Source organism: Tamandua tetradactyla, chromosome 3, assembly GCF_023851605.1.
Source record: "Tamandua tetradactyla isolate mTamTet1 chromosome 3, mTamTet1.pri, whole genome shotgun sequence".
Taxonomy (NCBI): Eukaryota; Metazoa; Chordata; class Mammalia; order Pilosa; family Myrmecophagidae; genus Tamandua; species Tamandua tetradactyla.
This window is the reverse complement of record NC_135329.1, coordinates 176,934,842-176,960,712: the sequence shown is the minus strand read 5'-3', so window position 1 is coordinate 176,960,712 and position 25,871 is coordinate 176,934,842.

The following is a 25,871-nucleotide window of genomic DNA, read 5'->3' as shown; positions in this document are numbered from 1 at the left end:
TGTGCTCCCATCTGCCCCACTTTTAAGAAGAGGAAGAAAAATAATTTTTCAGCCATTGTAATTCCCTTCATCCTTAAAAAAAAACAAACCCAACTATTTGAAACCACAATTGTGACTTCCAGCAAAAGACTGTCAGGAGATTTAGGAGCATAATAGAGGTCCATAGCTGGACATAGAAAGATCTAGGTGTGTGTACTGGTTTGAAATGATGAATATACCCTAGAAAAGCCATATATATATATTTTTTGGAATCTTTTTTTTTTTTACACGGGCAGGCACCGGGAATTGAACCCGGGTCCTCTGGCATAGCAGGCAAGCATTCTTGCCTGCTGAGCCAGCGTAGCCCGAAAAGCCATATTTTAATCCTAATTCCATTTTGTAAAGGCAGCCATTTCTTCTAATCCCTATTCAGTATTGTATGTTTGAAACTGTAATTAGATCATTTCCCTGGAGATGTGATTTAATCAAGAGTGTTCTTAAACTGGATTAGGTGGAAGGTTGTCTCCGCCCATTTGGGTGTGTCTTCATTAGTTTCTGGAGTCCTATAAAAGAGGAAACATTTTGGAGAATGAGGGAGATTCAAAGAGACATTTCTGAGAGAGCAGAGAAGGACATAGCCACGAGAAGCAGAGTTCACCAGCCTGCGACCTTTGGAGATGAAGAAGAAAAATCCCTCTGGGAAGCATCCTGAAACAGGAAGCCAGGAGAAGAAGCTGGCAGATGATGCCTTATTCACCATGTGCCTTTCCAGATGAAAGAGAAACTCTGTATTTGCCATGTGCCCTTCCACTTGAGAGAGAAACCTTGAACTTCATCGGCCTTCTTGAAACAAGCTATTTTTCCCTGGATGCCTTAGATTAGACATTTCTGTAGACTTATTTTAATTAAGACAATTTCTCGGCCATAGAACTGCAAACTAGCAACTTATTAAAAGCCATTCCATTTCTGCTATATTGCATTCTGGCAGCTAGCAAACTAGAACAATGTGAGAGACTACTGTAACAAAGTTCTGATAAGCATGACTATTTCTTAAACTACAGTATGCTTGTTCATGACCAAAAAAAAAAGAACAGAAAACAGTCCCTGGCTAATTGCTATTAACTAGGGTAGGTGGAGCTGTGTAGAAAGCACTGAGTTATCTCTGCTTCCTCTTTTCCCCATTCCTCCATATGTGGTCTCCTTCCTACTTCCATAAGGTTGACACTACCCAGCTCAGCCAGGAACCCATATGAGGAGTGGCCCTCTGAGGGTATTTGAGCTTACAGAACACCTCCATACCTGAGGGGAGTCCCTGGAGCAGTGATATGGGATTTGCTGATCATCTGATCTTTCTTCGTTTGGACCAAAGGTACTTAAATCCAATCTTGGACAAAACAGAAGTGGGTAGCCATCTGTCCTTTGAAGGTTGGAGTAGGGAGCATGAAAATCTGAATTGTAGTCAAGGCCTAAGGCTTTAAACTGGAAATTATAGAGAATTTATGTTTTATGGAAGGTCAGGAAAACCGAAGAATGCTGGAAAATTCATGACTGACAACTAAGATCAAGGCAGAGGCTAGGAAGTGTCACCATTGTTTAAGAATTAAGCCAGATATCATCGGCTGAGAGAGTTCAAATAGAGTCGAGAGGCTACTCTGGAAGTCACTGTTACTCAGGCTTCAGTTAGACATTGCTATCCATCATAATTTACCAAATCCCAACTAAAACCATTCCTGCAAATCCTAAAGAACACGTAGGCATTATATAAGATTCTATAAAGGTTCCACGCACTTGCATAACTTTCCAGAAACCTGCAACCTCCAGATGGTCCCTGGCCCAGATACATCCTGAACATCAACTAGTTCCATCCCCCTACTTCATATTATTGAGAGCCCCTTCCAACATGAAATAGAAAGGGCATAACCCAGATAGGCCTAAAGAGTGGAAGAAAGATGGTGATGGTGGAGTTATACAGAGAAGGCAGGGTTTAACAAATGTGTATGACTACTGATATTTCTTTTAATCTGCAGTGTCTGGAAGCAACTAGTAGTAAAAACCTAAAAATGTGGAATTGTAACCCATAACAAACTCTGAAATCTGTTGTACAACTAATTGTTGTGATGTGCTTTAAAATATATTTCTTTTTTTTGTACGTGTTATTTTTCACAAAAAAGAAAAAAGGTTGATTGTGATGATAAAAGTAAATAAATGATTAAAAAAGAATTAAACCAGAGATCAAAATTTACTTGTTTGTTTTGTGGGGGACTGTGCATGAAGATGGAATCCTCAACATCTGGGATCCTGAGGGGTTGGCAAGGCTGAATTAGAGATTGGGGTATTGGCAGTTGTCATGGTCGGGTTCATGTGTCAACTTGGCTAGGAGGTGGTGCCCATTTGTCTGGTTGGGCAAGTGCTGGTCTGTCTGTTGCTATAAGACATTCCATAGAATTAAATCGTGATCACATTGGCTGCATCCATAGCTGACTGCATTTATAATCAGCCAAGGGGACTGTCTTCTGCAATGAATGATGCTTAATCTAATCACTAGAGAGCTTTTAAGGAGGACTCAGAAGAGACAATCTCTCTTCCTGCTTCGGTTGGCAAACCTATCCTGTGGAGTTCATCCATACCTTTCATTGGAGTCGTCAGCTTCACAGTCTGCCCTACGGATTTTGGACTCTACGTTCCTACGGTTACGTGAGACACTTTAATAAATTTCGTATAAATGGATATCTCCTGCTGATTCTGTTTCTCTAGAAAACCCTAGCTAATTCAGCACTCAACTTGGATATGAAGTTATTCCTAAGACAAAGATTTTTCTGATATAGATGCGTTTCTGTAAAAATTGCTGTGGAGGAGGTATTCTTAGAGGATAGATGAAGCAAGTCTGTGGATTCACATGGGAGAAAAATTAAATGCAACAACTAATTAGATTATTGCTAAGGAGAATTGATGGGCTCACTGGGAAAGAGCTATGACCCCTGTGGATTTTGACCACCTGAGACAGAACCTGAGATATATTCATATATATATATATATGAATGTATTCAAAATAAATATAGTTGGCTCAGTGGCAGATTTCCCACCTGCCATGCGAGAAATCCCAGGTTTGATTACTGGAGGCTTCCCATGCAATAAATAAATAAATAAAATAAAATATTTAATTGTGGTAACATAGACTTTTCCTGGGATAGACTCCTAAAATTCATCTGATTCTTCATTCAAAAGAAGTATGTGAATGTTCAATATGTAGAATAATACTACTCTGGTAGTAGAGAATAGGTAAAGAATCCCAGGGCTTTAGCTGCTCACTTTCCAAGGCCCCCGTGTAGCCTCTGAACAAGTTTCCTATAACACTGTTTGAAAAACACCAATCTAGCCCTCCCATTTATACATAATTTTACATTCTTAATTAATTTCATTAAATACGCAATACCCTCATTAATGAAGTATTTTAGTGTTTTAAACTAGAGCGTTTCCTGCTGAAATGGAACATTTTAGGATTTCGAATAATTGTCAACTTTCTATAATCTCTTTATCCAGGTAAAAATAGCTGTGTATTTGGGTGAGTTGCTATGCTTGAGTAAATGGATTTGAGATTTTCTGAAATGATAGTAGTCGCTGGAGGGTGATAGTAGTTGCTGGTGGGTGATAGAAGATTAAGATACAAATGTCCCAGTTATTGCTTCTGCTTCCCACTTTTTATCCTAGGTTAGCGAACTCTAAACTAGGAAAAATCCTCTCAAGTTTTTGTTAACATTTTTATTGTAAAATATAACATATATACAAAAAAGTGATAAATTTCAAAATACATTTTAACAAGCAGTTTTAGAACAAATTTCAAAGTATGGTATGGGTTACAGTTCCACCATTTCAGGTATTCCCTTCTAGCTGCTCTAAGACACTGGAGACTAAAAAGAAATATCAATATAATGATTCAGTAGTCACACTCATTTGTTAAATCCTATTCTAGTTTGCTAGCTGCCAGAAGGCAATATACCATAAATGGAACGGCTTTTAAAAAGGGGAATTTAATAAGTTGCAAATTTACAGTTCTAAGGCCATGAAATGTCCAGATTATAGCAAGTCTATAAAAATGTCCAAACTAAGGCATCAACAAGAGGTTACCTTCACTTAAGAAAGGCCATTTGAAGTTCTGGGTCTCTCTCTCAAATGGAAAGTTCCGGGTTTCTCTCTCAAATGGAAAGGCCCCTGGCAAACGTGGCAACATCTACTAGCTTCCTCTAGAGGCCTCGTGCTTCGTGAAACACGAAGGGTTTACAGGAATACTGTTGGTTGGGACTTGGTATACCATGGCAAACTGAAGCTTGCATGAGAGTAACCTCCAGAATAGCTTCTCAACTCTATTTGAAATCTCTTAGCCATGTAGTATCTTTTCTTGTAGTGTCTTTATCTGGTTTTGATATTAGAGTGATGTTAGCTTCATAAAATGAATTAGGTGGGTTTCTTTTTCCCCTCAATTTTGGAGTAGTTTGAGCAGGAATGGTGTCAGTTCTTTTTGGAATGATTGATAAAATTCCCCTGTGAATCTGTCTGGCCCTGGGTTTGTTTAGATGACTGGTTGAAACTCTTTACTTGTGATTGGTTTGTTGAGAACTTCTATTTCTTCTCAAGTCAGTGTAGGTTGTTCATGTGTTTCTAGGAATTTTTCCATTTCATCTAAGTTGTCTAGTTTTGTTTTTTTTTTATTTCTTCAGCATCCATTATAATGACTCTTCTCTCATTTATGATTTATTTACACGCATCCTCTCTCTGTTTTTTTTCTTTGTCAGCCTAGCTAAGGCTCTATTAATTTTCTCAAATAACCAACTTTGGGTTTTGTTGATGCTTTCTGTTTTTTTTTTTTCTCCAATTCATTTATTTCTGCTTTAATCTTGTGTTATTTCTCTTCTTCTATTTGCTTTTGGGGTTAGTTTGAAATTCGTACTATAGTTCCTCCAGAGCTGTTTAGTCATTGGTTTTTGTTCTTTATTCTTTTTAAATATAGGTATTTAGGGCAATAACTTTCTTTCTCAGCCCTGCTGTTGTCACATCTCATAAGTTTTGATATGTTGTATTCTCATTTTCATTTGTCTCCAGATATTTACCGTTTTCTCTTGCAATTTCTTCTTTGACCCGCTCATTGTTTAAGAGTGTGCTATTTTTATTTTTCTGCTTTTTTGGGGGAGCAGGAGAGTGCATGGGCCAGGAATCAAACCCAGGTTTCCCGCATGGCAGGTGAACATTCTACCACTGAACCACCTGTGTACCCGAGTGTTTTATTTAACCTCCATATATTTCTGATTCTTTGATGGTTATTGATTTCCAGCTTCACTCCATTGTGATCAGAGAAAGTGATTTAAATAATTTCAATCTTTTTAAATTTATTAAGACCTGTTTTGAGCCCCAGAATTTGATCTATCCTGGAGAACATTCCATGAGCACTAGAGAAGAATATGTACGTTAGTGTTTGGGAGGTTCTAATGATCTATATATGTCTCATAGGTCTAATTCATTGTTTAGGTATTCTATTTCGTCATTGTTCCTCTGTCTGGTTGTTCTTTCTATAGAAGAGAGTGGTGTATTGAAGTCTCTCAGTATTACTGTTGAAACACCTGTTGATCCCTTCAGTTTTGCCAATGTTTACCACATGTACATTGGAGCTCCTGATTGGGTGCATAAACTTTTATGATTGCTAGTTCTTCTTCGTGAATTGTTACTTCCATCAATATATACTGTCTTTCCTTGTATCTTATGAAATCTTTGCATTTAAAGCCTATTTTGTCTGATATTAGCATACCTAATCTTGCTTTTTTTTTTTTTTGGTTACAACTTGTGTAAAATATCTTTTTCCATCCTTTCGCTTTCAATCTATTTGTATTCTTGTATCTAGGATGAGTCATTTGTAAACAGCATATAGATGAATCATATTTTTTAATCCATTCTGCCAATCTGTATCTTTTAAGTTGCAAATGTTGTTAATTCTATTAACACACAAAGTTATTACTGTAAAGGCAGTTCTTGAATCTTTCATCTTATCCTTTGGCTTTTATTTCTCAGCTCTCTTTATATATTTTTTTCTCTCTTTCTATTTTTATTCTTTAAGTTACCCTTACTAATACTCTTCAATAATGTGCCCTAGCCCAGACCTCTCTCCTGTTTTCTTTTCAGTCAATAGAACTCCCTTTAGTATTTGATGTAGGTCAGGTCTCTTATTTAAAAATTCTCTCAGCATTTGTTTGTCTGGGAAAATTTTAGTCTCTTCCTGTGATGGTTAGATTTCTAGTTTGCAAGCTGCCATAATTTGATATAAGAGAATCAGAACAGCTTTTTAAAAGGGGAATTTAATATGTTGCAAGTTTACAGTTCTAAGGCCATGAAAATGTCCAAATTAAGACAAGGCTATGAAAATGTCCAAATAAGGCACCAACTATGTCCATACCCTTCATTGAAGCTGCCAGCTTCACAGCCTGCCCTGCAGATTTTGGACTTTTGCATTCCATGGTTGAGTGAGACACCTTTATAAATCTCATATTTACAGTTCTTTCCTGTCAATTCTGTTTCTCTAGAGAATCGTAACTAATACAGCTTGGTACCAGGAGTGGCTCTTGAGAATCAGAATCTTTAAAATGGGCTTTTACAACTGGTTTTATACTCTCTTATTAGACACAGAGGCACTAAAGACTTTGTTTCCAATAATCAAGATGGCATTGCCAGTCCATGTGGGTGAGTTGGCAAGAGAGATACTCAAAATATCACCATTAGATTCTGCTAATTGTGTACTTATGTGAGTCAAGGCTTTGGGTGAGAGAGTTTTTGACACCTTTGGAGTTTGTGGAATTAAGAGGTATAATGATGTTGGCTGCTTTTTGTTAAATGTGCTGGATACAGTGATGAGGGAAAGGGATGAGTTGAAGGCTTCAAATTTGGAACATGAGCACCATATAAATGATGTAAAAGTTCCCATGTTTGCCCTAAAAGAAAGTCTTATTTCCTGTGATTGCAGACTCTGAAAACCAGACACAGAGCCTCATTGTGCAAGTGGCAGATTGACTACGTCAACTAAAATCTCAACCTTGCAGGTGTCTGCTATTAAAGCAAGGGAAAAGAATGGGATCCTGAAACTTGGGATGGGGATATGTGGCTTGATGAGGATGGTAAGGGAGAGATGTACTCCCTGGAATCTGCTGAGCCTCTGCTAGATAGACTTGTAATGGACGGCCCTGAGGAAAGTGCTTCCTGACCTCTAGTCTGCCTTGAGGAAACAACTTCCCAGCCTCCAGTCTGTTCAGAGAAGTCTGCTAACCAAACTCCACCTAACAAGGTTAACCCTTCAGTGCCCGCTAAACCTGTAACCACTTCCCCTGGGGAAACAGCCCTCACTCCTCTGTCTGGAACAACTAATTCTGTTTCACCAGATAAAACTGCAACAGAATGCCCTGAGGTAATTGGCTTGAAAGACATTGCTATTTCTTTTCATGAACCCCCCACCACCACCACCACTCTTCTTCAAGACCTATAATTAGACTGAAGTCCCAACAGGCCCTGAAAGATGAGGTACAAAGTGTGACCCATGAGGAGGTATGCTATACTCCAAAAGAACTGCATGAATTTTCCCATCTATATAGACAGAAATCAGGAGAATATGTGTGGGAATGGATATTAAGGGTGTAGGACAATGATGGAGGGAATATAAAGTTGGATCAAGCTGAATTTATTGATATGGACCCACTAAGCAGAGACTATATATTGTAGCTTGAGGAGTTAGAAAGGGCATTAACAGTTTGTTTGAATGGTTGGCTGTAATATGGATCAGAAGGTGGCCGACATTACCCCAGGTTGAAATGTTAGAACTGCCCTGGTATAACGTAGATGAGGGGATTCAGTGGCTTAGCGAGATTGGAATGTTAGAGTGGATCGTAGAAGACCAGCTAACATACCACAGTAATGTCCAGAGAATACATCTTTCACCAGAACCTTGAAAAAAAATTCATGAGACTAGCTCTATCATCCCTGAAGAGCTCTGTAGTCACTCTTCTCTGTAGGTCAGATATTACTGTGGGAACTGCTTTCACTGGCTTGGAATCCTTGAACAGAATGGAGACGATTGGATCCTGAGTTGGCAGAATACATGTGGTGACAGTTAATCACCATAGACAAGGTTGGTGTGGCCACCATAATGGACAGCAGACTCAAAGCAACAGTCAAAATAATCTGACTCACAGAGACTTGTGGCATTAGCTAGCAGATCATGTGGTACCTAGAAGTAAAATAGATGGACAGTCTACTAAATTCTTGTTTGAGCTGTATAAGCAGAAGAATTCTAGGTCAAGTGAACAAAAGTCTAACTTGAATTACAAAAACAGAGTCATGGCCCCTTAATCAATTCACAGACTTGAGATGCTGTACAAACCCAGAGCCCATTGAATGAAGGGAGGGCTGGGTATTATTGTGGAAGAATGCTTTAACACTGCCCCAAATTTACACTGTTAACCTTCCTCCCAGCCTTCCCCAAGGAGAACTATGACCTTTTACCAGGATGATGGTGCACTGGGGAAAAGGAAATTATCAGATATTTGGGGGATTATTAGACACTGACTCAGAAGTGACACTAACTCCAGGAGACCCAAAACATCACTCTGGTCCACCAGTCAGTGTAGGGGCTTATGAATGTCAGTTGATTGATGGAATTTTAGCTCAGATTCATCTCACAGTGGGCCCAGTGGGTACCCAGACCCATTTTGTGGTCATTTCCCCATTTCCAGAATGCATAATTGGAATTGACATACTCAGCAGCTGGTAGAATCCCCACATTGGTTCTCTGACTTGTGGAGTGAGGGTTATCATGGTAGGAAAGGCCAAGTGGAAGCCACTAAAACTGCCCCTACCTAGCAAAATAGTGAATCAGAAACAATACTGTATTCCTGGAGGGATTGGGGAGATTAGAGTCACTCTTAAGGACCTGAAGGATGAATGGGGAGGTGACTCACACCACATTCCCATTCAACTCTCTTATTTGGCCCTTGCAGAAAACAGATGAATCTTAGAGGATGGCAGTGGATTATTGTTAACTCAGTCAGTGGTGACTCCAGTTGCAGCTGCTGTTATCAGATATAGTATCATTGCTTGAGCAAATCAGCACATTGCCTGGTACCTGACATGCAGCTATTGATCTGGCAAATGCTTTTTTTCTTGATAGCTGTCTGTAGGACCACCAGAAACCTTTGCATTCAGTTGGTGAGGCCAGCAGTATACCTTCACTGTCCTGCCTCAAGGGTATATCAATTCTCCAGCCCTATGTCACAGTCTTATTCCCAGGGACCTTGATCATTTCTCCCTTCCACAAGACATTACACTGGTCCATTATATTGATGATATTATATTGATTAAACATAGTGAGCAAGATGTAGCAACTACTCTAGACTTATCGGTAAGGCATCTGTGTGTCAGGGGATGGGAGATAAATCTAACGAAAATACAGGGGTCTTCCACCTCAGTGAAATTTCTAGGTACCCAGTGATGTGAGGCATGTCAAGAGATCCCGTCTAAGGTGAAGGATACGGTGTTGCAGCTCACCCCTCCTATAACCAAAAAAGAGGCACAATGCCTAGTTGGCCTCTTTGGATTTTGGAAACAGCATATTCCTCATTTGGGTGTACTACTCTGGCTCATTTACTAAGTGACCAGAAAAGCTGCTAGTTTTGAGTGGGGACAAGAAAAAGAGGAGGCTCTGCAATGGGTCCAGGCTGGGCAAGCTGCTCTGCCACTTGGGCCATATGATCCAGCAGATCCAACACTGCTTGGTGTGTCCATGGCAAATAGCGATGCTGTATGGAACCTTTGGCAGGTCACTATAGGAGAATCACAACACAGACTCTTAGGATTTTGGAGCAAAGCCTTACCATCCACTGCAGATAACTACTCTCTTTTAGAAACAGCTTTTAGCTTGCTACTGGGCCTTAGTAGAGACTGAACGCTGAACCATGGGCCACCAAGTTACTATGAGACCTGAGTTGCCTATCATGAGCTGGGTGTTGTCTGACCCACCAAGTCATAAAGTTGGGCATGCACAACAGCACTCTATCATAAAATGGAAAGGGTATATAAGAGATAGGGTTCAAGCAGGTCCTGAAGGCACAAGTAAGTTACATAAGAAGCAGTCCAAATGCCCATGGCCCCCACTCCTGCCGCATTACCTTCTCCTTCCCAGATCAGAGTTATGGCCTCTTGGGGAGTTCCTTACAGTCAATTGATTGAGGAAGAGAAAACTCAAGCCTGGTTTATAGATGGTGCTGCACGATATTCAGGGGCCACCCAGAAAAGGAAAGCTACAGCACTACAAACCCTTTATGGGGTGTCCTTAAAGGACAGTGGTGAGGGGAAATCCTCCCAGTGAGCAGAACTTTGAACAGTGCACCTGGTTGTTCATTTTGCTTGGAAGGGGAACTGGCCAAAGGTGCATTTGTATATAGTCTTTGGGCTGGATGGTCAGGGACTTGGAAGGAGCATGATTGGAAGACTGGTGACAAAGAGGTCTGGGGAAGAGGTATGTGGATAGATCTTTCTGAGTGGGCAAAGAACATGAACATATATGCGACTCAAGTGAATGCTCACCAGAGGGTGTCTTCAGTGGCAAAGATTATAATAATCAAGTGAATAAGGTGACCTGTCCTGTGGATACAAGTCATCCTCTTTCTCAGCCACTCCTGCCATTGTCCAATAGTCTCATGAACAAAGTGGGCATAGTTGTAGGAATGAAGGTTATGCATGGGCTCAACAACATGGACTTCCACTCATTAAAGCCAACCTGGCTACGGCCACTGCTGAGTGCCCAATCTGCCAGCAATAGAGACCCACACTCAGTCCCTGATATGCCACTATTTCCCAAGGTAATCAGCCTACTACCTGGTAGCATATTAATTACATTGGACCACTTCCATCATGGAAGGGGCAGTGATTTGTTCTAACTGGAATAGACATATGTTCTGGATATGGGTTTGCCTTCCCTGAATGCAATCCTTCTGCAAAACCTATCATCTGTGTACTTACCAAATGCCTTATCTACCATCATGGTATTCCACACAGCATTGCTTTTGATCAAGGAACCTACTACACAGCAAATGTAGTGTGGAAATGGGCCATGTGTGGAATTCTCTGGTCTTACCATGTTCCCCATTATCCAGAGGCAGCTGGTTTGATAGAATTATGGAATAGCTTTTTTTTTTTTTATGGGCAGGCACTAGGAATCAAACCCAGGTCTCCAGCTGGAATAGCTTTTTGAAGACCCGATTACAGTGCCAACTAGGTGGATTACAGTGCCAACTAGCAACCTTGCAGGGCTGGGGCAGTGTTCTCCAGGAGGCTGTGTATGCTCTGAATCAGTGTTCACTGTATGGTGCTATTTCTCCCTTAGCCAAGATTTACGGGTTCAGGAATCAGGGGGTGGGGTGGCACCACTCCCTATCACCCCTAGTGATCTACTGGGGAATTTTTTGCTTCCTTTCCCCGAAATCTTAAGCTCTACTGGCCTACAAGTCTTAATTCCAAAAAGAGGAATGCTCCTACCAGGAGACACAACAATGACTCCATTGAGCTGGAAGTTAAGACGCCACACGGCCACTTTGGGCTTCTCATGGCCCTGAACCAACAAGAACAAAAGGAAATTACTGTTCTGTTGGGGGAGATTGATTCTAATAATCAAGGGTAAATAGAACTAAAGCTACACAATGGAAGTAAAGAAGAGTTTTCCTGGAATACAAGAGATCTCCTCAGGCATCTCTTAGTATTACCATGCCTTGTGATTAAAGTCAATGGAAAACAGTAACAACCCAACCCAGGCAGGACTACCAATGGTCCAGAAACTTCAGGAATGAAGGTTTGGGTCACCACATCAGGCAAAGAATCACGGCCAGCTGAAGTGCTTGCTGAGGGTAAAGGGAATATGGAATGGGTAGTAGAAGAAAGTAATGATAAATATGAGATAAGACCATGTGACCAGTTACAGAAATGAGGAATATGATTGTATGACTACTTCCTCCTTGTTTTGTTATGATTTTGTTTGCATTTGTACATAAGTAAATATCTTGTTTTCCTCTTATCATATGATATAAATTGCATTCTTTATGTTATAGTTTTTTTTTACAGTCAAGTTTTTTCTTTTGTAACCATTTTCTCTTTTATTTTATTTTTTTAAATACCAAAACATCAAATAAACGCAAACATTCCTATTTTGATCATTCCATTCTACATATATAATCAGTAATTCACAATATCATCACATAGTTGCATATTCATCATCATGATCATTTCTTGGAACATTTGCATCTATTCAGAAAAAAAAATAAAACAAAAACAGAAAAAAAAATTATATATACCATACCCCTTACCCCTCCCTTTCATTGATCACTAGCATTTCAAACTAAATTTATTTTAACATTTGTTCCCCCTATTATTGATTTGTATTCCATATGTTCTATTTGTCTGTTGACAAGGTAGATAAAAGGAATATCAGACCCAAGGTTTTCACAATCACACAGTCACATTGTGAATGCTATTATCATTATACAATCATCTTCAAGAAACATGGCTACTGGAACACAGTTTTACATTTTCAGGCAGTTCCTCCAGCTTCTCCACTACATCTTAAATAACAAGGTGATATCTACTTAATGCGTAAGAATAACCTCCAGGATAACCTCTCGACTCTGTTTGGAATCTCTCAGCCATTGACACTTTGTCTCATTTCACTCTTCCCCCTTTTTGGTCGAGAAGGTTTTCTCAATCCCTTGATGCTGAGTTTCAGCTCATTCTAGGATTTTTGTTCCAAGTTGCCAGGAAGGTCCACCATGTTATAGTTTTTAAGTCATAGGATATGAAGTTTAACAGTGAATGTTACCTAAGAATTTGCACCCTATTCTGGAGAGATAGAGTGCATTTCTGGTTGTATGCAGGGCAGTTGAGTATTGTTAGGTGAAATACATATCTGTTATTGTGTTCTATTTGAAAATTAAGCATGTTTCAAGGTGATGTGTGTAGCTGCCAGTTGATAAAGGTGGACTGTGATGGTTAGTTTCTGGTGTCACCAAGTGATGATGCCCAGTTTTCTGGTTAGGCAAACACTGGGCTGACCATTGCTGCAAGGATTTTACATGGCTTGTTGATAAGCCAGAATGCTGGTGTATTAAATCATCAGTCAGTTGATTGCATTTGTGGCTGATTACATCTATGATCCACTAAGGCATGTCTCCCACCAATGAAATAATCCAGTCAGGTGAAGACTTTTAAGGAAGAAGAGAGACTTTTCTATTGCTTCTTCAGCCAGCAAGCCTCTCCTGTGGATTTCATCTGGACCCTTCATCAGATCTGTCAACTTCACAGCCTGAACTGTGAATTTTGGACTCTTCCATTCCCATGGTTGCGTGAGACACATTTATAAATCTCATACTTACAGATATCTCCTGTTAGTTCTGTTTCTCTGATGAGCCCTGACTAATATATTCCCTTAGCTTTTGAAGGACAACTTTGCTATATAAATAAATATATAAATTTTTTTCTTTCAGAATCTTGAATATATCATCCCACTGCCTTCTTACCTCCATGGTGCCTGTTGAGTACTCTGAACTAAGTCTTATGTGGCTTTTCCTGTATATGGTAAATTACTTTTCTTTTACTTTTTTCAGGACCTTCTGCTTCCCTTCAACATTTTACAGTCTGATTAGCATGTATCTTAAAGTGGTTCTATTTGGGTTTATTCTATCTGGAGTTCATTGGGTTTCTTTGATTTGCGTATATATGGTTTTTATAATGGTTGGAAAGTTTTCCCCAATTATCTCCTCAAATATTTCTATCCCTTTACTCTTCTCTTTTCCTTTTGGGACACCAATGATCCTTATATTTGTGTGCTTCACATTGTGCATCATTTCCCTGAGATCCAATTCCAATTTTTCCATCTTTTTGCTCTTTGTTCTTTTGCACTTCAAATTCAGATGTCCTGACCTCTAGTTCGTTTGTTCTTTCTTCTGCTTCTTCATATCTGCTGTTGTGTGTCTCTAACATATTTAAAATTTTATCTATAGTATCTTCCATTTCTATAAAATCTGATATTTTTCTATTTATTCTTTCAAATTCTTATTTATGGTCTTTTATTGTCTTCTTGATATCCTTTATGTTTTTTTTATTCATTCAACAAATAATTATTAAGCACCTATTAAAATTATGTATATTTATTTGAGAAGTTATAGGTTTATACAAAAACCATGCAGAAAATAGAGTCCTCATATACTGCCCCCATTATTAACTTCTGTTATTACTTTTGCATTACTATGGATAACAACTAATAAAAGTCTATTATCTGCAGCCAATAGTTTCATTATTTGTGTTATACAGTTATACATTGGATGTGTATCATCATATCTTTGGTTAAACTTGAGAAATTGTCAGCCATTATTTCTTTGAATAGTCTTTCTTCTTCTGGGACTCCAATTATGTGTATGTTGGTGTGCTTGATGGTGTCCCTCAGGATCCTCAGGCTCTGTTCACTTTTCTTATTTTCTTTTTCTGCTCCTCAGACTGGATGATTTTTAGTCCTACAGGCTTTTGTTTTAAATTTTTATTCTAGTAACATAAACTTCCCCTTTTAACCACATTCAAATGTATAATAATGCAACACAATATTGTGCTATCATCATCATCATCCACTACAAAACTTTTCCATCACCCCAAAAGCGTATTAAGACTTCTGTTTGTCATTTAAATTACACTTTCCCCAATTTTTAAACTTTTTATTTTGAATTAATTCAAACTTATAAGGCAGTTGCAAAAATAATACAATCCTCATACAGAAAATTCCAACACACCTTCAACTCTCCCCAGAAACCCAGATCCAAAGTTAATTTTTTGCCAGCTTCGCTGTATCATTTTTTCTATCAAACATCTGAGAAAAAGTCTCACACATCATACTCCTTGAACACATAATACTTTCATGTGCATTTCCTAAGAACAAGGATATTCACTTATATCTCCTTTATGTTTTTAACCAACCTATTGTACTTATTTAGGAGATTTGTAGGAACGTCTTTGATTAGTTGTTCCAAATTCTGTGTCTCCTCCAGTGTTTTAATTTGGTCATTTGGTTAGGCCATATTTTCTTGCATCTTCACGTGCTTTTTGATTTTCTGTTGACTTTGTGGCATCTGATTATCTCTTGCTTGTCTAAGATTTTGTAGTTCCTTGGGTTTGCCCTGAAGGTCTCCTTTTGCACTTGGTTTGTCAGTAATTCCCTGCCAAACCAAAGTTGGGACCTCGCACAGGAAATGCAACTCTAACTGCAGATTTATTAAAAGCTAGTAAGAAAGGCTGTTTGCCTGACTGCACTTTCCACATCTTCCCAGCAGATGGTGGTCTTGGGTCACCTCTTCACCTCATGCCCTCCTCCCCTGATTAAATCACTTGGCTGGGCCAGGACCCTACCAGGTACAAATCCAGTCAAGGCTACGAGTCTTGGTCCACATTGAAAGCTGCCAACCCTGGGACTTAGGAGTAGACATTGTATACCTTGGCAGAGAGTCTGCTTGTGGGACTGATGGTCTCCAAGCTCCCACATGTGATGATCTTGGGCCATGAGATTGGGTATTTCTACTACCTCTGCCCACAACCAGGCCAGCAGTGCTTGGCAGTGCAGCATGGCTCGCTCCCTCATCCCTGCCTCTCCACCCGTGTACTCTGTGAGCACTCTGGGACTACATGGAGATAGGATAGAAGTAGCAGAACCCAGGGAGTCTTTTTTTGCTAACCAAATGTCAGATCAGCTCTACTTTGTGTTCCCTCTTCTCCTGAAGAGAGGGCCCCCAGTCTCAGCCAAAACCAGGAATCCACAGCAATCTACCTCAGGGCAGGTGCACAAGATGTCTCTGCATAGGTAAACCAAGTCTGATGGCTTCTGGGTTCCCACACAGAAGCTCCCAGCTGTGGAGCTGAGAAAGAAGATCTCCTAAGCTAGCTGCAGAGATAGGCAATAGTGTGGGAGCATACAGCTTCTTTGACACTTGCTCCTGTCTGTGCACTGCAGCCCGCCACAGGTACAGTCATGCCTGACTCTCAGTCGTAATTTCTTTGCTTTTTCATCCAGGTCCTCTCAATATAATGTAGAACTTCCTCTGTGATCACTCATACCCTGGAACTGCTGTCCTGGTCATTTTTTGGTCACTTCTCTAGTTGTTCCATGAAACAGGGTTGAATTCAGTTCAACCTATCCTATTCCACCCTGTATAAAGTTTTTTTTTAAAGTACTTTAATTATGGCTTTTAATATATAACATGTGAAAAGAAAATAAAACAAACAAAAGCAACTCTATCCCTGACACACAGAAAAGCCTGCAGAGCTCAGAGAAACCCCAAAGAAGTTGTGAGAAAAGGACACACCCATAGAAGCTGAGAGAGGGAAACCACTGAAGCAGAAGCTGGAAGCAATGAAACCAGGGAGAGAAGGACGAGCAGATGTCATCATGTGCCTTGTCATGTGACAGATGAGTCCCAGATGCCTGCAGCCTGTCTTCAGAGTTCAGGCATCATCCTGTTGATGCCTTGATTTGGACATTTTCACGGCCTAAGAACTGTTAATACAATTAACAGTTAGTAAATCCCTATTGTAAAAGCCAATCCATTTCTGATATATTGCATTTCATCAGCTTTAGGAAACTGAAATGGAGTCACAGTCTAGCTTTCTTTTTTCCTACCAGTTTAAACTTTATAAGACTTAGTTAAGGTGCCACAGGGATCATGGGAAATGTCAATGGTACTGGCAATAATTACTGCAGTCCCTTAAAATGTCTCCTTGATAATTGGTCAGTATTTGGATATAAACTATGAAAAAAAAAGGATGATGATTCTGTGTACTAATGCCTGATCCCAGTATAAATTAGAGTATGGGGAACAATGGCCCTATGACAGGTCTCTAAATCATAATACCATTTTACAATTAGAATTGTTTTGTAAGAGGGAAGAGAAATGGGATGAAATGCCTTATGTTCAATGCTTTGTATACTTGTCCCAAAATGAGAATATACGGAAGAGCTTTCACATCATGCTTCAGAAAGATCATCATTCACATGAAAATGGTGACTAAACATAAAAATATTAAGAACAGTGGAAAATCTCAGGCCAAACAAATACTGGCTGATTTGGACACAGAGAAAGATTTTTCACAGTTACACTTAGATTTCCTCACTGCTCCTCCACCTTCCTATGCCATGGTGAAAGAGGGGGAAAGAGGAGGGGGAAGAGGAGGAAGACACAGGCTCTTTAATCCCTGGTCAAGAAGAAATGGTCTCCCCAAATCCAACCCAACAGGGTATTCAATTTGGCTGGGGGCCTAGCCAATTCCAGGTGGTGCAGTTTCCATTAAGGCAAGTTCCAACCTGGATTGATGACCAAGGACACCCAAGAGGATTTATATTTGTGCACAATCTTTTCTCTACTTTAGATTCACTCAATAGGATAAAATAATATGCCTTCCTACCAGGAGGACCCCCAAAAGATAGAGACCCTCTTTGTTTCTGTTTTTGCCACACACAATCCAACCTGGGCTGACATTCAGGCACTACTAATATCCTTCTCACTGCAGAAAAAGGCAGAATGTTTTTTGAAAAAATTGGATAGGAGGTTGACACACTACACAATTTACCACCAAACAGTCCCATTCAAGCCCAGAAAGCCTGAGCCATTCCATTAACAGAGCCCCATTGGAACCCCAATAAAGAAGGGGGTCAAGCTAATTAGACCACTGCAGAGGGTGCATAGTTATTGGAATGTAGAAAGGGGCCCAAAACCTAAAAGCTTAAAGAAAATAGAGGAAGTTCAGGATACAGGAACTCAAAGAAAATGCCTCTGCATCTCTCTCTCTCTTCTTTTTTTTTTTTTTTTTTTGCATAGGCAGGCACCGGGAATCGAACCCAGATCTCTGGCGTGGCAGGTAAGAATTTTGCCTGCTGAGCCACCGTGGCCCGCCCTCTGCATCTCTTTTAATGTTTTTTTTCTTATTGTGAAATGTAACATATTGTAAAAAGGGATTTTATAAAGCTTAACAGTAGCTAATTTTTCCTGCTTAATTTTGCTATTTACATATATTTTAACTTCTGAAATATCCAGCAAAAGCATTTGTGTCATTTTATATTCATGGCTATGCATTTGGTGTGAGTTAAGAATTATAAAGAAAAGAATTATGGGCCCCATCAGGTTAAAAGTAAACAATCCGAGACTTTCCTAGGGCGGTTATGTGTTTCTCGCCCCCCCCCCCCCCATGACTCCTTGCGCCTAAATCACTTGTTGTAAAACTGCGGCTATCTGCAATAGCCACTCCCACGACTCATGCTCAAGAAATGCTCGCTGTGCAACTGTTAAAAGTGCTTGTTGTAAAACTGCTCTTATCTGCTTTTTGCAAAACAGCACCTGTGACCCATGCTCGACCCCCACCCCCCCTCATCTTACCCCTTTTAAAAAACTTTTACAAACTCAGGTGGGGGGCTCTCTGTTCCTGCGTGTTCAGCGAGCCCCACACATGTGTAAAAAATAAACCCCTTGCGTGTTGCATGAAAAAACGTCTCTTAAAGTCCTCCTTTGCGTGGCAAAATTCTCAAATTCTTACAATATATACAAAAAAGCAATAAATTTCCAAGTACATTTTAACAAGTAGTTATAGAACAGATTTTAAAGTTTGATATGGCTTACAGTTCCATGATTTTTCATTTTTTCTTCTACTGTTCCAAGACACTGAAGACCAAAAGAAAAATCAATGTGATTCAGCAGTCACACTCATTTGTTAAATCCTATCTTCTCTGTTATACTCTTCCTTCTCTCTTTTCTCTTTTTTTGTGAAAAATAACATATATACAAAAAAGCAATAAATTTCAAAGTATATCGCGACAATTAGTTATAGAACAGATTTCAGAGTTAACATTTCCACAATTTTAGGTTTTTGCTTTTAGCTGCTCCAAGACACTGGAGACTAAAAGGAATATCAATATAATGATTCAGCAGTCATACTCATTTTTTAAACCCTACCTTCTCTGTATAACTTAACTTTTATTTTGATCTTTCTCTTAACTCTTTAGGAGTATTTGGGCTATGGCCATTCTAACTTTTTCATGTTGGAAGGGGTTGTCAATAATATGGGGTAGGGGGATGGAACTAGTTAATGTTCTGAAGAGGCTGGCCCCTCTGCCTTTCAGGGCTTATCTGGTCCAGGGACCCATCTGGAGGTTGTAGTTTCTGGAAAGTTATCTTAGTGCATGAAATCTTTGTAGAATCTTATATAATGCCCTAGTATTCTTTAGGATTGGCAGGAATGATTTTGGTTGGTGTTTGGCAAGTTATGATAGGTAGCAATGTCTAACTGAAGTTTGCATAACAGTGACCTCCAGAGTAGCCTCTCAGCTGTATTTGAACTCTGAGCCACTGATACCTTATTTGTTACACTTCATTTTGGTCAGGATGGCATTGTTGATCCCACCAGCCAATGATACCCTATTTGTTGTACTTCTTTGCCCCATTTTGGTCAAGATGGCCTTGTTGATTCCATAGTGCCAGGGCCAGGCTCATCCCTGGGAGTCATCTCCCATGCCGCTAGGGAGACTTTCATCCCTGGATGTCATGTCCCACATAGCAGGGAGGGTAATGGTTTCACTTGCAGAGTTGATCTTAGAGAGAGAGGGGCCACATCTGAGCAACAAAAGAAGTCTTCTGGACGCGACTCTTAGGCACACTTATAGGTAGGCTGAGCTTCTCTGCTACATACATAAACTTCCCAAGAGCAAGCCTCAAGATCAAGGGCTTAGCCTATTAATTTGGATGTCCCTAATATTTGACAAAGCATCCAGGGTTTCCTCAGTGGTAAAGTTTAATAGTTCCATAATTTTTCTCCCATCCCTCAAGGGACTTTGCCAATATTTTTTTCTTTTTTCTTTTTTTTTTTTTTGCATGGGCAGGCACTGGGAATAGAACCCGGGTCTCTGGCACAGCAGGCAAGAACTCTGCCTGCTGAGCCACCATGGCCCACCTTGCCAATACTCTTTGATTATATGTTTAATAAACTCTGGGCTGTATCCAGGCATTGCATTAAGCTATACAGGGTTCTGATTCTTTTTCTGGGCTCCCTGCATTTGGATTTTTTTAAAAGATTTATCCAGACAGGTTGAGTTAGATTATGTGCTACAGAAAATTTAGGTTCTGGAAAAAATAAGCCTTTCTTTCTTTTGTCTCAAAGAGTAGGTGAAGATCTAAAATACAGACAATGTCTTCCTTACCCCCACGTTCTGAATTACCTTAATCATGACCTGGTCACCTTTGTTCTTATCTCTAAAGAGCAGGTTATACATATAAGAGCTTACAATCTAGGCCCTTGTTTTCTTATGAGTATTTTCTAAATGAAATCATACAATATTTACTCTTTTGTTTCTGGCTTATTTAGCCTTGCCAAATGTCCCACAGGTTCGTTCACATCATTGCATGCCTCAGAACTTCATTTCTTTTTATAGCGGCACAGTGTCTGATCATATGTATATACCATTAGTTGCCAATCTACTTCTCAGTGCATCTTTCAGCCACCTCCATCTACTGGGCTTCATGTATAAAATCCAAAGTCAACAATCCATCAATACTCTCAATTTTAGATAATTTCATTGCCCCCAAGAGAAAAATAACCAATAAACATACCCTCACTAAATAGAAAATCCAAACCTCCTTCTAATGCTTGTCTTTCCCCATATTACCTGCCCCTGGTATTGCTGTGATACTGTTGATGCTTTCCTGTTAAACATAGCCAATAGCATGAAGTAGCAGTTTTCCCCCATGCCCCGCAATTATACACTCCTTGTACAAGATTCATACCTTTGCAATAGTTCATGAAAGAACTTATGTATATTTGTAGTGTTAATTGGTGGGACATATGAGTCTATACAACCCCTTTCAATCATGTTCACCTTCAATATTGGAGTATTACTTACAGACTCACTAGTGAACTGTCTTCACTTCTATCTATTCCCTTACAATTAAGTTCAACCTAATTAGCTAACTGTTCACCCATCTCAACTTCCATGTATCTCTAGGTCCCCTATATTCTCTGCATTTCTTGAGCGGCTATTTGAGGCATACAGGCAATATACTGACTTAAATCCTAAATATCTAGAAAATTTGAGACTGATTAATATGACTTTCATAGTCAAAGTACTCCAGATATAAGGAAGATATTGTCTAAATTAGAAGGAGGACTAGGGATGCCTATGTCACAACCTGTTGAGATTACATTTAAAGTGTTTAATAATCAGGGCCAACTTCAAGTAAAGTCAAGCCGCTTTACTAGGAGCAGCCATCAGCCAAAGTTTATCCAGACTGAGACGAGACTGGCCAACCAGAGGGGAAGACCAATGAAGACCCTCGGGCCCTTTAATAAATAACTCAAAATTCCTCCACACTCTAAAGCCAGAGTAATGTGCCTACTGCAAGGAAGAAGGCCACTGGAGGAAGGAATGCCCAATCAATCTCAGAGAAGGGTGACTCAAGCATCTTGCAAACCCACTTGTCAAATGTCTCAACTTATAGGGAATGAAAGAATAACAGGGCCCAGGGGCACCTTCCAACTTTAACCATGTTGTCATTTCCCAACAGGAGCCCTGAGAATCTATTGGTTGGAGAACAATTAATAGACTTTTTAACAGACACTGGAACCACTTTGTCTCAAATAAGAAACAAGGAACTCTTCAAAACTATTTCAGTAATCAGAATATCTGGAACCATTGATGACAAATTATTCTTTTTTTAATTTAAATATTTTTATTTAAGAAAACCAACAATACACTTAGAACTACCAAAAAAGGATATCTCAGTTAGCTTATCCATAGGCATATTTAAATAAAGTTTCCAAATAATCATTGGGAGCAGTGTCAGGACCCAAACAAGTCTCTTTCGCTGGTTGGATGTCAGACTGGTATCACTCTACATCAACCCCTCCACCCTGGGGAAGGGCCTCCAGTCTTTGCCAAAAAAAAAAAAAAAAAGGCACCCACAGCAGAGTGTCACAGGGGAAAGGAGTAGGCACTATACCTTGACTAAGTGGAGTCTGTGCACAGGAAAAGCACGTCTGTTATGTTCCAAGTTCATCATGGGAGCTCCTAGGTATGTAGTCAAAGGGGAAATCTTCCCAAGCCAGCTGCAGGGGTAGGTAGAGTCTTAACTGAGTACATTCACCCTGTTTTCTCTGTCCCAATTTCTCCGGTTTTTCTCCTAGGGCCTCCCTATATAGGGTAGAAGACCCTCTATAATCACTCTCACCCTGGAACCACTGTCCCGGTCATTCTTCTATCGCATCTCTTGTTGTAAGGAGCCAGGGTGAAATCAGCCTCTCCTATTTCGCCCTCTTGCTGGAAGTCTTCAGTAAACCATTCTTACAATCTCTCACATGTCAACTGGGGAATACTCATTTAAAGCACAGTTGCCTATACATGCCTGGTTGTCGCAAGCCATTACTTTGACTTGCTAAATTAAATGCTCAAATACCTTTTCAGCAGATACCCTGAACATTAAAGTTCCAGCAGACCCAGCTTATGCCCTTTAAGCTGCCCTGCTGCACATAAAGGAAGAAACTCTGTCTGAGATAACTGACGACATCCTTACAAAGGTAAGACCAGAAATATGAGTTGATGGGATATTGGGAAGGGCCAGGATTGTAGAACCAATAAAAGTAAAAGTCTGGCCCAATACAAACATTCTTAAGCTCAAGCAATATCCCTTAAAGAAGGAAACTCCAGAAGGTATAGACTCTCTGACAGATTCTTTTCTCAAATGCCATTTAATTTGCCATGCCAATCTCCATGCTACACTCCCATCTTAACTGTCCTAAATCAGGTAGGAAAAAAGAATAACAATTTGTATAAGATCTAAGGGCCATCAGTCAAATAGTGGAGAACATTCATCTGGTGGTACGAAACCTATACATGTTACCGTCCTCTCTATCTGGGGAATTCTGTTGGTTTACTGTGCTAGATTTAAAGGAAGCCTTATATTGCATGCCATTAATCCCTGAATCTCAGGAACTATTTGCTTTTGAATGGGAGAATCCCTGAACCAATGTAAAACAGCAATTTTGTTGGACTATACTTCCCCAGGAATTTAAGAATGCCTTTACTTTATTTGGAGAGGCTTTAGCTAAAGACTTAGGAGAATTACAGTTTCAAGAAGGAATGCTTTTACAATATGTAGATGCAATTCTAATTACTATTATATCTAAAGAAAATCCAGACAATAACACTAGCTTAACCTTAAATTTCCTGGCAGATCAGGCTCACAAAGTATCTAAGAAAAAAGCCTAAATATCACAACCACTTGTAAAATATTTAGTCTTTGAATTTTCAAAAGGACAAAAAAATTTACTACTCGACAGGAAATAGACTTTAGCCAGAGTAGCTGCATCTACCATCAAAAAGCAATTGCTTTTTGGATTTTTACTAATGGAAGGATCCTACTGCATTTGGATACTAAGTTACATATTTATAGATAAGCCTCTCTATATAGCCTTAAAAGGGGAAGAAAAAGAACTATTAGAATAGACTCCAGAATCCCTATTATCAAAGAAAAGCTGATGACAGCACCTACCTTAGGCCTGCCAGACCCCTGAAAAGCCTTATTCCTCTTTGTCCATGAAAGACAAGACATTGGCCTAGGGTCCTACTTAAATTTTTAGAAATGCCCAAAGACCAGTTGCTTATTTCACCAAACAGCTGGATCCTGTGGCTCAAGAATTGCCAACATGCATGAGAGCAGTAACTGCAACTTGTGACCTGCAGGAGGCAGAAAAATTTACCCTGGCCAACCTACGACTGTGTTCACTCCTTATATGTATTATCTGTTCTAAAACAAAAGGGGGAATTTTGGCTTATGACAAGATGTCTCAGCAAATACTGGGCTATCCTTCTCAATAATTCCAGTGTGAAACTCAGGGTAGTTTCTTTTTTAAACCCAGCAACTCTCCTAGTGTAAAATAACTGGGAGGAATCTAAACATGACTGTATACAGGTAATTGAAGAAATCTATTTTAGCTGACCTCATCTTCTAGACTAGGTCTTACAAGACCCAGACCTGAAGAAGTTCACTGATGGAAGCAGCTTCATGGATCATGGACATCGGAGAGCAGGGTATGCCATTGTCTCTTTACAGATTCCAATACCCTGGAAGCTGAAGCCTCTCCCCCAAGTATGTCAGCACAATGCCCCGAAGTGCAATGAGTTCGGTGCAAGTGCAATTGCATCTTGGCAATGGAAAAAGAGTTGATATCTACACTGACTCTAAGTGTGCCTTCTCTGTGGACCACTGACACCATTCTTGCCTTATTAGAAGCAGTTATGCTGCCTAATGAAGTAGCCATACTTCATTGTACAGGGTACCAAAAAGGAAACACGCCCACAGACTTTTGGTAAACAAAGCCAACCTAGCAGCAAAACAGGTTACTAGGACAGAGAAAACTGGGGCTAATAATTGCACTTATTCTGATCTCTTCTGTGGCAATTGATCTCAGCCCTTTTAAATCTCCCGAATATATTCCAAAAGACTTAGCCTAGGCAAAAGAATGGGAATTTACTAATCGTAATTCAACTGGTGGTTCGAAAGTGAAGCAGGTACCATATTCATGCCTGAGAAACTAATGGAGCCAATCATATCACACTTAAACCAATTCACACACTATGGCTGAGAAACTATTTATCACTGGTTGCACAAATTTATAGTGATACCAGATATGAGGAAGATTATTCAAAACGTTAGCCATAGCTGTGAAACATATGCCAAGGTCAATCCCAAAATGGTGTCCCACCCCCTCTCTGTCTGCTCTTGCTAAAAGAGTAAAATACAGGGGATTAAGCTCTGAAAAAACTGGCAAATAGACTTTACTTTTACGTCAAGAGTCCAAAGAAATTACAAATACTTACTTGTGTTTGTAGACACATTCTTAGGATGGATTGAAGCCTTTCCTGGCAGAGCAGAAAAAGCATCAAAAGCAGCTAAATCCTTATTAAAATAAATTATTCCCAGGTTTGGAGTACTTCACTTCATTTGAAGTGACAGTGGAGGTGCTTTTGTCTCTAAAATCACCCAACAAGTATCAAAGGCATTATACATTAATTGGAATCTATGTACTCCATGGAGGCCTCAATCTACTTGAAAAACTGGAAGAATGAATCAATCAAATCTTAAAGATTTGCCAAGAACTCATCTTGACATGGGACAAAGCCTTAAAATTCGCCCTACTTTGGATAAAGGTAACCCCCAGAAATGGATTTGGATTAAATGTTTATGAAATGGTATATGGGAGACTATTCTTCCAAAGTGAGCATCCCAAAGATGCACACCTGGCCTCTGAAACATAGATTATTAAATATGCCAGATCACTAGGGGCTACCTTATGGCAATCCATGAATGTGTTCCTGACTGCCTTTTATTTCCCATAGATGTCCCCCTCCACAATGTAAAACCTGGAGATTGGGTGTTTCTTAAAATCTGGAAGATTTTACTACACCCTGAAATCAACTCCAGCTGAGATGGGAGGCACACTACCTTGTCTTGTTTGTTATTCACTCTTCTGTTAAGTTGCAGGACATCAAGCCTTCAATCCATCACTCAAGAGTTAAAAACCAGGTGTTCCAGGAAGGAGATACTCCTTCCATTGGAAGAAAAAGCACCCAACCACCACCATGGGAATACACTTGGAACCTGATCTCTTATGATCTCAAATTTCCCTTCAAGCTGAAGGCAGATAAGAAATGAATAGAGCTGAACACTCTGCCTGGCCTTATATTTTGCTGCTTTTCCTAGCCTGGTTGATTTTAATAATCTTTATTACTTTACAACAAACTTGCT